Raw genomic sequence first — 14,479 nt, forward strand, 5'->3', positions numbered from 1 at the left:
AAGTTTGCCAATTGTACTGTCCCATCCATTGATCTTCAGAATTCTGTAGCATGCACTGGAAACTGCAGTCCGGTCTATGGGATCAGTAGCTAGGGTGGCCATTTAACTTGCCTTGGTCTGTCTGGGGCTGATGGGTTTCTCCAGACAGGAGACTCACAGTGCTAAAACCAGTTAAGTTCTGGGCACTTAGGACAATTTGGTCACTATCAATAGCCTTGGCATCTTCATTCCAATGCTTCTTAAATTTGAATGTGCGTAGGAATCACTTGGAGATCTTGCTAACCAGATTCCGATTTAGATTCTGTGAGTAGGTTTGGATATGGCCTGAAGATCTGTATTTCCAACCAGCTCTCAGAGGATGCGGATGCCTCTCATCTGTTTCTACCGAGTAACAGAGCATCCTTGCACACTCGCAGGGCTCACCCAGATCTCAACAGTCAGAACCTGCATGCTAACAGATACCCCAGGTGGTTCAAGATTCAAGTTTGAGGAGTCTGTTCTGGTCCACATCTGATCAGTGGGAGGTAATCTTTACCTTTGCATATTTTTCCTGGTTTTGGTGAGCTTTCCTGAATGCTGGCAAACCACGCAACACCTTTTACCTGTCTGCCTGCCTCACCTTTGTGGGAGTCCAGACGTTTCTTTCTTGCACATTTACCTATTGGCTCATTCCTTTTTTTTTTTTTTCTCTAATACCTTGTAACTTTCTTGAACCCCATTATAGGTTGGATATTTGTTTCTGTGCCCTCTATTCTATGAAACAACATTATAAGCCTACTAGGTTTGTGATTCAGTTTGAAATACATTCTGTGGCTATGATGTGCAGGGCAATAACCTTAAAAACTTCCACTGCTCTGAAACTAAATACTGTGCTTCTAGCTTAGTGGGATCCCTGCTCGTTATCACTTTTTTTCTTTGTTCATTATTGTTCCCACCTAGAATGCCTTTCCTTTGATTAGGCCTAGTTGAGACCTTGAAGGTTTTTAAGGCTTACCCAGAATCCCCCGGTTATGGAGCTCTTCAAGAGGATGCCAGCCGCGTCGCCACTTGTTTTCTCTGAACTCTGATAGTTTCACCTTTACCATAACCCCTGACTCCTCGGTTTAGAGGGTGAGTGATATTGCCCTAGTTATATTCTCTTCTTATTTGTTTTGAGTAATTCTTATCTCCATAACTAGGTCATACTTTGCTGAGTGGAAGGACCGTGTCTTATACATCTGAGTCTTACTAAACCCCAAACTGGACACACATCATCAGATGTGCAGGAAGTAGTCATTGAATTTTTCATTTGATTTGAACGTTATCTCAAGTCATACATATGTCTTTTCTGTTGACGTTATGTGGAGTGTTGTTTATATAAAGACTCAGGCTTTCTAAATCTGTTTCTAAACCCAAATATAGCTTAAGTCATTTTAAGTTTTTTCTTCAAAGACCGTAGTTCTTTGTGATTGGAAGTCTGAGGTAGAAGGAAAGCGGAGAGAAAAACCATTTTATCTTCCTGCTAAGTGTATAGGGCCCTTGGGGCTTTTAACAGCCACCTCTAAATCAATTGAACAGACATTTTACTAAAAGATGATGTAGTTTCTGAAATACTGAAAAGTTCCTTTGTCAAATTATTGCTGTTTGCATTTTACATTCAACAAGCCTCAAAATGTATTTGGACATGTTTTTATTAAGTCTTTTCTCTTTGGCTGCTGTGAGTACATGACTTATGCAATCTTATGTGTGCATAGCTTTGTAAGGATGAATATACCCATTTCTTGTAGGTATTTAAAAAAAAATTTGGCACGATTTTATGTTTGTCAAATTTCTTTTTCCATTTAACCACAATTATTGGAAAGATGATTAACTTTATACCTAGCCAATTATCTTAAATAGAATCTAAAGGTAAATAATCTATGAAAACAAATGAAGCCTTCCAGGATTCCTCTTCACTTCAAGTCTTATTCTTTATAGGGTGAGAAATGTTACTTTAGGGCCAGAGAGAGTAACGTGTGTGTAACGTGTTGTGCACTGCTAGTTCATTGTGGATCAATTTACAAGTCAAAGAGAGCCTGGGAGTCTAGGATTAAGTGGGCTGTTTTAGGTCCAAATAACTGGGGAAAGTGGAGCCCTAAGAAATATTTGCCTACCAGGCTTGCAGAGAACATGTGAGGCTAACCCGATGGTAGAAAAATCTTGGAAGAATAACCAACCGCACAAGCTGCCTTCAGGCAGCTGAATAGAGCTAAGGAAATGGCGACGAAGGTATCAGGTGCATAATACCCTGGTCTGCGCCTTGATGGGGCCAAGAAATAGTGTCCAGCTGATGGCCATGAAGACTGGCCCCAGATTTAGGAGGTCTGGGATGAGAGTTGAGAAACACTCCCCCAAGAGGTTCAGATCATCAGGAAGCTTGAGCAGCATCGATTTTTCTCAGACTTCAGGACGCCTGGCCCCGGGCCAATTTTGGAAACGAGTTCAGGTAGGAGTTTCCTAGACTGACTAAAGAAAAGTCAGGTGAGCTCCCCGTCCACCAGTGGCCCAGTCAAACCAGACCCTGTGGGGGCGGTAGCTTTGGTTCCGTTTTGAGGATATTGAGGTTCATGCTGTAGGGGAAGGGAAGTCCCAGTTTAGCCTGGGGTTTTACACCATCCAACCTGCTAGGAATCTTTCTGATTTCATATCTGGTCAAACCATTAATACTTAGAGTCACTAGAAAATTTTACTTTTTTTTTATTGAGCAAGCTGCGTCATCTCAGATCAGTTAAAATTCATGTAACAAAAATGGTTCTTTTAAAGGAAAATGGTGTATGTATATTTTATCCTTAAATATAAGTGTTTTGTGAAAAAAGTTAAGCCCAAACTTAACAACCAAACCTACAGTATCTCTGAGGTGTGCCTGTAATAAGGTCAGGTTTTTCCTCCTCCTCTTCCTCCTCTTCCTCATTTTGGGTTCTGGAAAGTCCTGGATGCTGTGATCTACATGTATATTGTTCCTGAGATCGGGTTCTCCAAAAACTGGACCTAACTTGGGCAAACTGTAGTTTTTCTTGGGAGAATGTGTGTCCCTTTTATGGTTAAATGTTTTAATAGGTGGATGTGGGTTTTCCTGCAGAGAGGCCTTGAGCATCTAAATCAACTTATAAAATTCAGAGAAATAGGAAGGACTTTTTTCCTTCTCAAAGAAAAGCAAAGAGACATTGGCTAAGCTTTCCCACAGGGATGGTAAAGAAGGTGCCACAGAAATTAATTCAATGAGAAATTGTTTTCAGTAGGACTAGTGCAGGGTAAAATTAAGCCTTGAGCCTAAAATCTTGTTTTATTGGCTTGATGCTTTACTGCTGATTCTGGAGGGGCAGATGGTTCATCTCTAGAATCATCTGGTGGAGCCAGTAAAAGATGTTGGAAGGTCATTTGATTCACCTGGTTGGTTATTTGGGGAAACAAAAATTCTGGTATGATATTTCTCTAAGAACTCTCCACCCCAGAAGCAAGTAGGGGTGGAAGGACTAAGAACCGTAAACATATTCTGAGATGGGCTATTTGTAACCGTGGGGTTGGATACCAGGAATGTAGCTCCTGTGTACAGAACTTCCCTGATCTGAAGAGTCGTTGCTCCAAGCCAGTTAAGATTAAAGTCAGGGTGAAAAGCCCGTGTAGTTCCAGTCCTATAATTGGGTGTTAGGAGGGAATTGGAAAGGGTGCAGCTGTGCATTTAAGTTTGTACTAGTTTCTTCCAATATCCTGGCTTTTGCATTAATGACAAACACCAAGAGGTGTTCTGTTTAGGCGCCTCTGTTTTTGGAGTTGAAATTAAGAATTTTAGTTAAATCTTCTAGGGCGAGGGCAAGTGGATTTACTAAATTAAAGCTGAGGTAGACGTGGTTTCCTGTTCTCCGTAATAGCCATTGGAGTTCAAAATTGTTTTTGGTTAAATTGGTCTAATTAGTTAAAAATGAATGTTCGTTCACTTTGATTTTAAACAAAACTACTGGGGTGGGAGTTCAGAAGGGATGACCTGTCTGAATTTAGCAGTTTGAGATCCCAGTATGGGAGAGCCTCCCCTTTCAGGCCTTCCTGACTTCATTTTAAGGAGATTTCCTTCATTTTCACATGCTAACTTATTTCTTGCCTAGGCTGTTTTGTTGGGTATATCTGGAAGTAAAGGGCTCATGTCACCCAAACATCCTAAAGGTATTACTTAACCTCAGAAAAGAAGCCTCTTTCTCATATACCCCACAAAAGCCATTTATATAAAAATAGACATTTTATGACTTAAAAGATAATATTTGTTTCTAATTGTAGGGGTTTCCATTTATTATAAAGTTGAGTTGCATTTGTGTAGCTGAGCTGTGTAGTGATTAGATGTGCCAGTTTTAGTAATAAGTTATTAGTAACTGGTTGCAATTATGAGTTTTGTATCACTGTGAAGTCTTTATTTGCCGTTTTCTATGCAAACAAGACAATTTTCTATAATTATTCCAAATAACGATGAAGGGAAGATAGACTTTCATGAGAAAGAAATTTAGATTACATCTAAAGGGCAAAAGGGAGAAGGAGGGAGGTTGTGGAAATCAGGACAAAGTGGTAGGTTAAAAGAAAGAAGTCATACTTGGTTAAATTTAAATAAAGCCTTGTTTGTGTTCTTCACTATGCTCATATGGAAGTGGAAGCAAATAGTTTTAAGTGCATAATCCATTTGAATTTGCAGTTTACTCTTCTGCATTGCAAATAAGTCCCTATTTAAAATGTAAAAATGTTTCCATTGAATTCAACTTAATTATTAAGTACTTGTAGAAAGACAATGTTATGTGTTCAGAGTGATAACAGGGTAAGTCTAAATAGCTTCTTATTCAAGACTCATAGGCTGTTATCTTGATGGATATACCATCCTTGCAGCTCTGGCCTATCAGCTTCCTAGTTTAATTATTCGGATTCATGTCAATCACATGCCCCCTCCCCCTTTTTTTTAAGTATATGAAACAAATTGATTCATTTATTGTATTAGATAGGCATTATAATCATTTTCTGGGAAACTTCTTTCTTGCTATTTATCCAGAAAGTGTAGGAGTACTCAGAAGATTGTTGGAGAGCTGATGAGTTTAGGTAACGGTGTACCTTTTTTTTTTTTTTTTTTTGCTTTTCTATTCTACTTTTAAAATAAAATATTTACATTGCTTAAAAATCAGATAATACAAATAGGTGTGGAATAAAATATCTACTCCTAGTCACTCATCCATCTAGTCCCTCTCACACTGCCATGGAGACATTTTAATCTGATTTTTCCCCACCACTTGTTTCTTTATGCAAATATATACAAAACCATATATTCTTATGCCCACCCTATAATATATAAAAGGTAGCATAACTAGAGAGTATTCTGGTTTGTTTTTAACAATGAATGTTAATTTTTGTATTGCTAAGTAGGAAGCATGTTCATATTCTTTAATTTCTGTTTTTTAATTGAGGTATCTCTGATTTACAAGATTATATTTGTTTCAAATGTACAACATGGTGATTTGATATTTGTATATATTGTGAAATGATCAACACTATGTCTAGTTAATACCTGTCACCAGACATAGTTATATTTTCTTGGGATAAGAGCTTTTAAGATCTACTCTTAGCAATTTTTGAATATTCAGTAGAGTATTATAGCTGCCATGGTGTATAATACATACCCATGACTTATAACTGGAAGTTTATACTATTTGACTTCCTTCACTCATTTCATCCATTTCCTATACCTGTCTTTTGGCCACTACCAATCTATTCAGTGTCTATGAGCTGTTTTTTTTTTTTGTTGTTGTTGTTGTTTGTTTTGTTTTGTTTTGTTTTTAGATTCCACATATCAGTGAGATCATTTGGTAACTTCTCTTGGACCTATTTAGCATAATGCCCACAAGGTCCACCGATGATGTTCCCAATGGTACAATTTCATGCTTTATGAATGAATACTATTCCATTGTACAATATACCATTATTTCCTCATTCATCCATTGAGGGACACTTAAATTTCTTCCATATCTTGGGCATTTTAAATAATACTGCAAAAAACATGGGGATGAATATATCCTTGAGTTATTTTTTTGTTTTACCTAGATAAGTATTGAGATTGATGGATTGTATAGTCATTCTAATTTTAAGTTTTTGAGAAATCCCCATACTGTGTCCATGGTTTGCTGCAAAGTTTACCTTCCCACCGACAGTGCACAAGAATTTTCTCCACTTCTTCACCAACACTTGTTATTTTTGATAATAGCCAGTCTGATAAGTATGGTTTGTGGTTTGATTTGCATTTCCTTAATGATTAGGGGTGTTGAGCACACTTTTTGAAAAAAAAAATATTCATGACAGAGAGAGAGAGAGAGAGAGAGAGAGAGAGAGACAGAGACACAGACAGAAGGAGAAGCAGGCTCCATGCTGGGAGCCTGACCTGGGACTCCATTTCGGGTCTCCAGGATTGTGCCCTGGGCAGAAGGCAGTGCTAAACCGCTGAGCCACCCAGGGTTCCCCTGTTGAGCACCTTTTAACAGAACTGTTGGCTATCTGTATTATCTTTGGAAAAATGTCATTTCAGATCCTCTGATCATTTTTAAAACATATTCCCTATGCTATACTTTTCATTTCTGTGCTCATTTTTTAATTGGATTTTTTTTTCCTTTTTGCTATTGAGTTGTATGGGTTCTTTATATATTTTTGGTAACTCCTTATAAGATAAGAGTATCAATTTTTTTCTTCCGTTCAGTAGGTTGCCTGTCATTTTGCTGGTGGCTTTTTTTTTTTTCCCTTTGCCAAAGCTTTTTGGTTTGATGTAGCCCTCCCTTTTTGTTTTTGCATTTGTTGCCTTTGCTTTTGGTGTCAAATTAAAAAAAAAAAATCATTGCCAAGGTCAATATCAAGGAGCTTACTGCCTATGTTTTATTCTAGGAGTTTTATGGTTTTCTAAAACTATAAACTTTTAATTTTTGGTTAACTTTTGTGTATGTAGTAAGACTGCAGTCCATTTTCTTTTTCTTCTTCTTTTTTTTAATTTTTCTGGTGACTATCCAGTTTTCCCAGCACCATTTATTGAAAAGATTGTTCTTCCCCCATTCTATATTTTTGGCTCCTTTGTCATAAATAGACCATGTATTTTTGGGCTCTCCATTGATCTGTGTGTCTGTTTTTATGCCAATAGCATACTGTTTTGACTACTAAATAGCTTTATAATATAGCGTGAAATCAGGGAGAATGATGTCTTCAGCTATATTCGTTTTAGAGATTGCTTCGACTATTTAGGGTCTTTGTGGTTACATACAAGTTTTAGGATTGTTCTGTCTCTGTGAGCTGGCATTGGAATTTTGATAGGGATTACATTGCATCTACAGATTTTTTTTGAGTAGGATAACATTTTAACAATATTAGAATTTATGAGCATGCTATATATATCCATTTATTTGTCTTCAATTTTATTAATGTCTTAGTGCTTTTAGAGTTAGTCTTTCACATCTTGGGCTAAATTTATTCCTAGGTATTTGATGCAATTATAAATGAGGCTGTTTTATTTAACTATCAGAAAAAAAGATATGTAGAAATACAACATATTTCTGTATTTTAGTAACCTACAACTTTACTGAATTCAGTAATATTTTTTGTCTTTTTTTTTTCATTTTTGAGACTCTTTAGAGTTTTCTGCAATGAGTGATAGTTTTATTCCTTATAGAGTTAGATGCTCTCTATTTCTTCTTCCTAATTGCTCTAGCTAGCACTTCCAAAACTGCATTCAATAAAAGTGGCCAGAATGGACATTCTTGTCCTTTTTCCTGATCTTAAGGGAAAGGCAGAAATCTTATTTTTCAGAGGAGGATAATAGTCTACTGAATGAAAAAAAAAATACACACACAAATACATAGTATAAAATATTCTGTCCTAAAAATTTTCTACTTTGTAATCCCAAAATGTTTTCAAGATTCCTTGTTAAAAATACAAGGAGCAGGGTGCCTGGCTGGCTCAGTCAGTAGAGCACGTGAATCTTGATCTCAGGGTTGTGAGTTCAAGCCCCACATTGGGCATGGAGCCCACTTAAATGAAAAATGAATAAATACATACTCTTGTGTAAAAAAAAAATACAAGGAACAGAATAGTTTCTAGTGTAAATAATATATTAGTCTAGATTTCAGCTGCACTCTCTGAGGTTGAATACCTTTTCATATATTACCTTATCATGTTTTAGAGACCTGTTTTCCTTTAAATCCTGTGGTAGATAATTTTATGCATATTTCATATAGATCAAATAAAGACCAATGTGTCATCCCTGCTGACAGTTGAATAGGTATCTCAGTAATAATAAATGTATCTTTCCTATGGACTTCCAAATGGACAATTTTCAACGTGCATTCTCACTTCTGGTACTTTAGACTTCTCTCTTTTATGCTGTAGGTCATTGAGCCCCAAGTCTTTGTTTATACTTAGTTTTCCCCAAATAGGGGGCAGTGGGCTTCTGCTTTCTAAATTCAAATAAGCAAATGGATTTTTAAGATTTTCTCTATTCCTCATGACTAGTCTTATCATGTTTTTCTGAGAACAAATTTTCTTTAAATCTAAGGTATTGACAAAAAAAGGGAATGCTCACTATTATTCACTATTACTCCCTAGTACCAACACCACTGTTACTTGCAGACATATTCTTTATTTAGATGTGAAATACATTAGATTTTCTGTGTTTTTTTTATTTTTTTGCTAAATATACAATAAAATTATGTGGTTTGACTTCTCTTATGAATTACCAAAATATACTTGATTTTTTAGTCAACCAAGATCAAGAAAATGACATATGAAACAATATTTCTTTTTCCAGCTTTGAGGGATCTGCTTATTAGTAGTTTTCTTTTCAATAATTATATATGAGAATTATTTTCCTACATGCATACCTATGTCTCAACACCATTTAGTCCTTCCTTCTAAAATCTACTTAAGATTGAGCATTTTCTGTGAAATATTGTGTTAGGTGGTCATTGAAGAGTCACAGAGTTTCTTTCCAAGAAGTTGTTCATTATCTGTGGTTAGAGAAGTATGTAAACTAGGTTCTTCAGAGAAGGTTCGCTGAATAAGGAGCTTTTTAGTTGAGTTTTGAAGGATATATGGGGATTTCTCAGGCAGAGAGATGGTTGGGAAATATTGGATGTATAAAAGGCCAAGAATTGAAGATATACAGCTTTTCTGGCCCAGAAGTCACTTGGACTGCACAGATCACAGGGCACTGGAACCTGGATAGAGGGAAACTTAGTTGTCAAGCGAAAGCCACAGAGTTACTGATGGATTGCAAACAGGTGAGTGACACAATCAGACTGGCATTTTTAGACAAACCTCATGGCAAAAGGATGAATGGGAAGGTGCCAAAACTAGAATAAAGAGACAGAATTACAGCAAGGAATGATGGAGACTTGAAAAAGTGGTAGCAGACCTGGAACACAGGGGATACTTAACAGGTAAAGTTAGTATGATGTGTTCCCTGGATGCGGGCGTGTGAGAGAGCAGGATGAACACGGAATTATTCCAAGTTCTGGCTTCAGTCCCATTATGTCAATTAGCTGAGAAAGCGAAGATGCAAACATGGATTTGTGGACAGGATGATGGATTTGACTTAGGAGGTGACAAAATGGGAATGGCAAGTAGTTGGTTACATTTATTTTGTGTATTGCTTGAGAGAAATGAAATACAGATTTAAATTTGGGAGTCATCAATAAATTTAGGTGCTAGTTGAACAGGTTGTCCAGGAAGCATGAGGTTAGGTTCCTGCATCCCTACGCCTGCCACCCCAACATTTATGGGATGATTCTATTTCAGCTTTTGAAAAGCAGTGAGCTTTCTCAGGAAGCTAACTATGAGGGAGGTGGGAAAAAAATCCAAATAGAATGGTGTCATGGAAGCCAAGAACCAGAATATTTTTAAAAAGTAGTCATCAAGTAGAGAAGTCAAGTAGGATTTGGGTATTACACATGTCTTAGAGTTTATCTTTTATCTCTGATGACAGGGATCCAAACTTGAAATAATGTATTCTGACATAGTTGGTTATAGTCTAGTGGGGGAAAAAGTACAAATGGTTCAACAACGTTTTAATGACGGGAAAGAATGTACAAACTATGAAACAAAATCTAGGTGGGGCTAGAGAAGATTCTAGAAGGAAGATCTAGTCACAGATAAAATTGGAAAGGTGAAGTTTTCTGATACTACAGCAGATGGCATAATATGTACAAAAGCACACCACAGGACATTTCAAAACAAAAGAAAACAAAACCAAAAACACCCTGTAAGTAATTCAGCAGCACCAGGACACAAATTGAGTGGTGGATGTGAAGAGAATTGGGAAGGGAGAGAGAAAATGGGTGCGTAGGGCAATAGATCTGATCTTGTCGCCAGCAAGGAGCTTTGAAAAATTCTGGACACTAATGTGTTACAATTAATACTATCCATTACCCTAACTCTCTTTCCAAGTACATGAGATAGCATTTCCCAGTCCTTCCTGGTTGGGAAGGACCCGAGAGACTATTTCTGGCCAATGAGTTGTGATGCTTGTCATCTCTGAACTTATCTTAAATGTTTACGCAGAATTCGCTAGAGCTCTGTTTAGTTGGCCACAGGGGCAGGCAATAGCATTGTGGATTCTCCATTGCTTGGTTGTAAGTAGGATGAGCAGAGCCTCTTGCTGATGACCCACAATGGACACATGGTGGGAGCCACAGATCTCCATGACATAAAGCCATTTGGAAGTCTGCCCGACCCCCACACTAACCTAGTTAAGTCTGTGATTGAGAGGGAGGGATAGTAGAGCTAGTAAGAAGGTGCAATCAACAGGATTCTGTGACTGACTTTGAGTCCCAAGTAAGAGAGAAATCTAGGCTGAAGAGATGTATAACATTTTATCCCCTGAATTTAGTTAAGTTGCTGTTTGTGATCTTCCAGAGTTAATTTGGTAGGATGATGAGGGAAGGAAAGTATCTCTGAAGGCTGTAGGATAAGTGGGCGATGGAGTCAACTAGCGTTGAAATCGATAGCATGAACTAGTAGACTAGCTGGCTATAAAACATCCAAACTTGTAAAATGTAACATATTTGCTTTTGAGAATTCTACAAACCATGTTACCAGAAAGTGAACTTAATATAAAAACAAGAAAACAAACTGTGGGTACATTTAATAGAATATGCAAACAGCCTTGAGAAATGAAAGTTACTCACTGGATAATAGGAACTGCACCCATTTCTGATTTCCTTTACAAATTTTATCTTTATGTGACACATGAAGGAATGTATCATTTCTAAGCCTTCAGTTCTTAGTCGGTTGCTTTTCAAAATATTTATAGTTTTATAATTGGATATTTTAAAAAATGAAGCAGGCAACATCTAGGTTCCATTTTTAGCTAACAATGCAAATGTAATTCAAACTCCAAGATGGACATATTGTTCATTGTCGTTTTGCAAAGGCAAGGAAAGCCGTATTTACGTCTTTGTGATTGTCACCAGTAAATGGAACATAAGGACTTAATATAAGGTTATTAAAGAGCAAGCAGCTAGGATAGCATTAATGCAAAATGATGGCAAAGTCCAGCATGAATCTATAAGGTAAGTGCTGCCAAATACATCATTCTGAATTATATAAAACTCTTAAACTGTACCTGTGTACTTTTGAACATGCTCCATGAATCATTTTTTTCTATTATTTTAATCTTGAATAATCAACAAAGTACTGTGCCATTCTCTTTTTACAGTGTATATGGAGTCTTAATAAATATTCTGGAAAGCAATACACACTTAAAAGGAAGAAGCACGGTATTTCAGATAACCAAAAAAAGTAACATGAGATGGTTCGATGTGCCTTCTGAGATACACAGCGACAGTTGTCAAAATAGCTATTGTGGAATTGTATTAATATAGAATCTATTCAAGGTTAAGCATTTACAGTGAGTGTTATATTCCAGCAAACACTGCACTATACTCCATAGGGTCAAATCTGCAGGCATTTAATTTCAGCAATTGCCATAATAGAGGCATTATGATAATGTCTCAGCCTCTTGGGTACACATCAGGCTTGGATGCTATTATATTTTCCCTTTTCTTTTAAAGCTTTTGTCTATAATCCACACCTTACCTGTAAAAGCAAGGATTTATATCCTTTATTTGAATATTTGGAACTGAGTTTCAAAGGTTGAAATGGACATAGTCTAAGACAAGAATAATGAGCTATTACAAAAAGGGGAATAATTTTCCACAAGTTTTAGATCTTTGGACACAGGGGACTCATCACAAGGACCATGTGTATTTTTTTTTTTGAGTCCCACCTTCAAAATTAATGAACAGCAAAATGTCTTATATTTCCCCTAGGTGAGCTTTAACTCAGTTATCCTGTCACACTATTGTTCATTGATTTATCATTATTTTAAAAAGATATTAATAAGGAGATTATCTTTTATCAAGTTAATAGGCATAATTAATGTCAGCAGGGTACTTATAGTCTAAGGTAAAAAACGAATTCTTAAGAATTTGGTATTGCTTTGTAGTGCCACATGTAGCTTTTTTTCTTTTATGGCTGTTGTCCTACTGTCATCTTCAGTTGTAGTTGATATACAATATTACCATATGTAGCTGATCTTCTAAATCTTTTATTTATTGGAGTTACAGCAAGAGAAATGTGAATCTATTTTATTTATTTATTTATTTATTTATTTATTTATTTATTTTGCTCAGACATCGGGAAAACACAAAAATCTTGCCAAACTCTTGCAAATTTTACGCAACCAAAAGGATATTTTGATTCCATTTATTGTGAATTTTTAGTATCAGGCTTAGCCAGTAGAATCATTATGGGCTTGAGTTCTAGCTTGCATTTGTTTAAATAATTCACATTTAACAGTAATTGGACTCTTACATAAAGTAGTTGCCCGATGTTCTTGGTTACTTGTTTTTTAAAGGCTAGAACTTTTTTTTTCTTTTTTTTTCTTTTTTTTTTTTTTTTTTAAGATTTATTTACTTAGTTGGGGGAGACTCAGTTCTGAGCATGGAACCCAATGTATGGTTCAATCTCCTGACCCTGAGATCATCACCTGAGCCAGAACCAAGAGGGGGTTGCTTAACTGATTGCACTATCCAGGATAGTGCCCCTAAAGAATAGAACTTTCAAAATTTGTAGATGCTTAAAAGGAATATTAGTTCTATTTTATCAGGAAGCGTGTTAGATCACTCTAGTTTCAGGAAAACACCATCAGAATGTTTAAATGTTTTCCTTCAATTGAGTATTTAGGATTTCTTTAATCAAGTATTTAGGAAATTGGAGTCATGGTCTAAGAAAATGTGTGATAAAGCCATTAATAAAAAATATCAGAATCTTAGATATCAGTATTACTTTTTTACTGTTTGGAACAGAATAATTGAACAGGATAACTGAATAACTATTCATATTGTCTAAACTTTCTGAAGAATAATCATAAAATCCACTGAAGATTTCTTGGAGCCCATGAATCTGAGTTCTTTCCCTGACCACCTCATTCCCAATTATTCTGAAAAGATTCGCCATCTAAGATTATGCATGTTTCATCTTTATTCCTTGTCTGTGCCCAAGGGTAACAAGAGCTTTTTACCTCTGATACTAGCAAAATGTGAGGAAGTAGGGTAACTTTTGGAGGACTATTACCTTTGCTGAGCCCCAAAGGAACACAATATCTGCAAGGCATTGCCCAACTATATATGACGGCTGTTAGATTTGGATTGAGAGAAAGATTGGAGGGGATGGGAGAACTAGTAGCTTTGGCCAGGTCTGCATCTCTTGAGTCTTAGTTTCACTGTAAAAACCGTACCAGTCAGTAAAACTTGGTTGAAACCTTTTAATTCGTCAAATATTTGAGTACCCAGTGTATCCCAGGTACGGTTCTAGGCACCAGGGAAAGTGTGATAAATAGGGAAGAGAGCAAGGTCTATACTTTCATGAATGTTAATGGAAGGCAAGAGATAGCAAACAACAAAAACAAAAATAAACAATAGCATAACTGATATGCAGGCTATCAAAATGGTAGCGACGGGATCATCAGCAGCTAGGTGGAGTCTGTAGATGAAGTCATCAAGAAAAGCTCCTCTGAAGAGATGACATTTTTGCTTATGCAACAGTTACCTGAAGGATCCAGCTATATTTCTGAAGTCTGAAAGTGTTACCTATTAAAAACCCTCTGCTGTGATCTGAATGTTGTGTTCACCCCCCCCCAGGTCACATGTTGGAATCCCATTGCCCAGTGTGATGGTATTGGGAAGTGAGGCTTGTGGGAGGTGATGAGGTCACAAGGTGGAGCTCTCACGAATGGGATTAGTGCCCGTATGAAAGAGCTCACAAGATCCTGAGCACTTTCTGCTGTGAGGACACAGTAAGTATGTGACCCGGAAGAGGGCCCTCACCTTGTCATGCTGCTCCCTGATCTTGGTCTACCAGCCTCCATGGCTGTGAGAAACATCTTTAGATAAACCATTTAGGATTA

The sequence above is a fragment of the Nyctereutes procyonoides genome, unplaced genomic scaffold (assembly GCF_905146905.1).
Source record: "Nyctereutes procyonoides isolate TBG_1078 unplaced genomic scaffold, NYPRO_anot_genome, whole genome shotgun sequence".
Taxonomy (NCBI): Eukaryota; Metazoa; Chordata; class Mammalia; order Carnivora; family Canidae; genus Nyctereutes; species Nyctereutes procyonoides.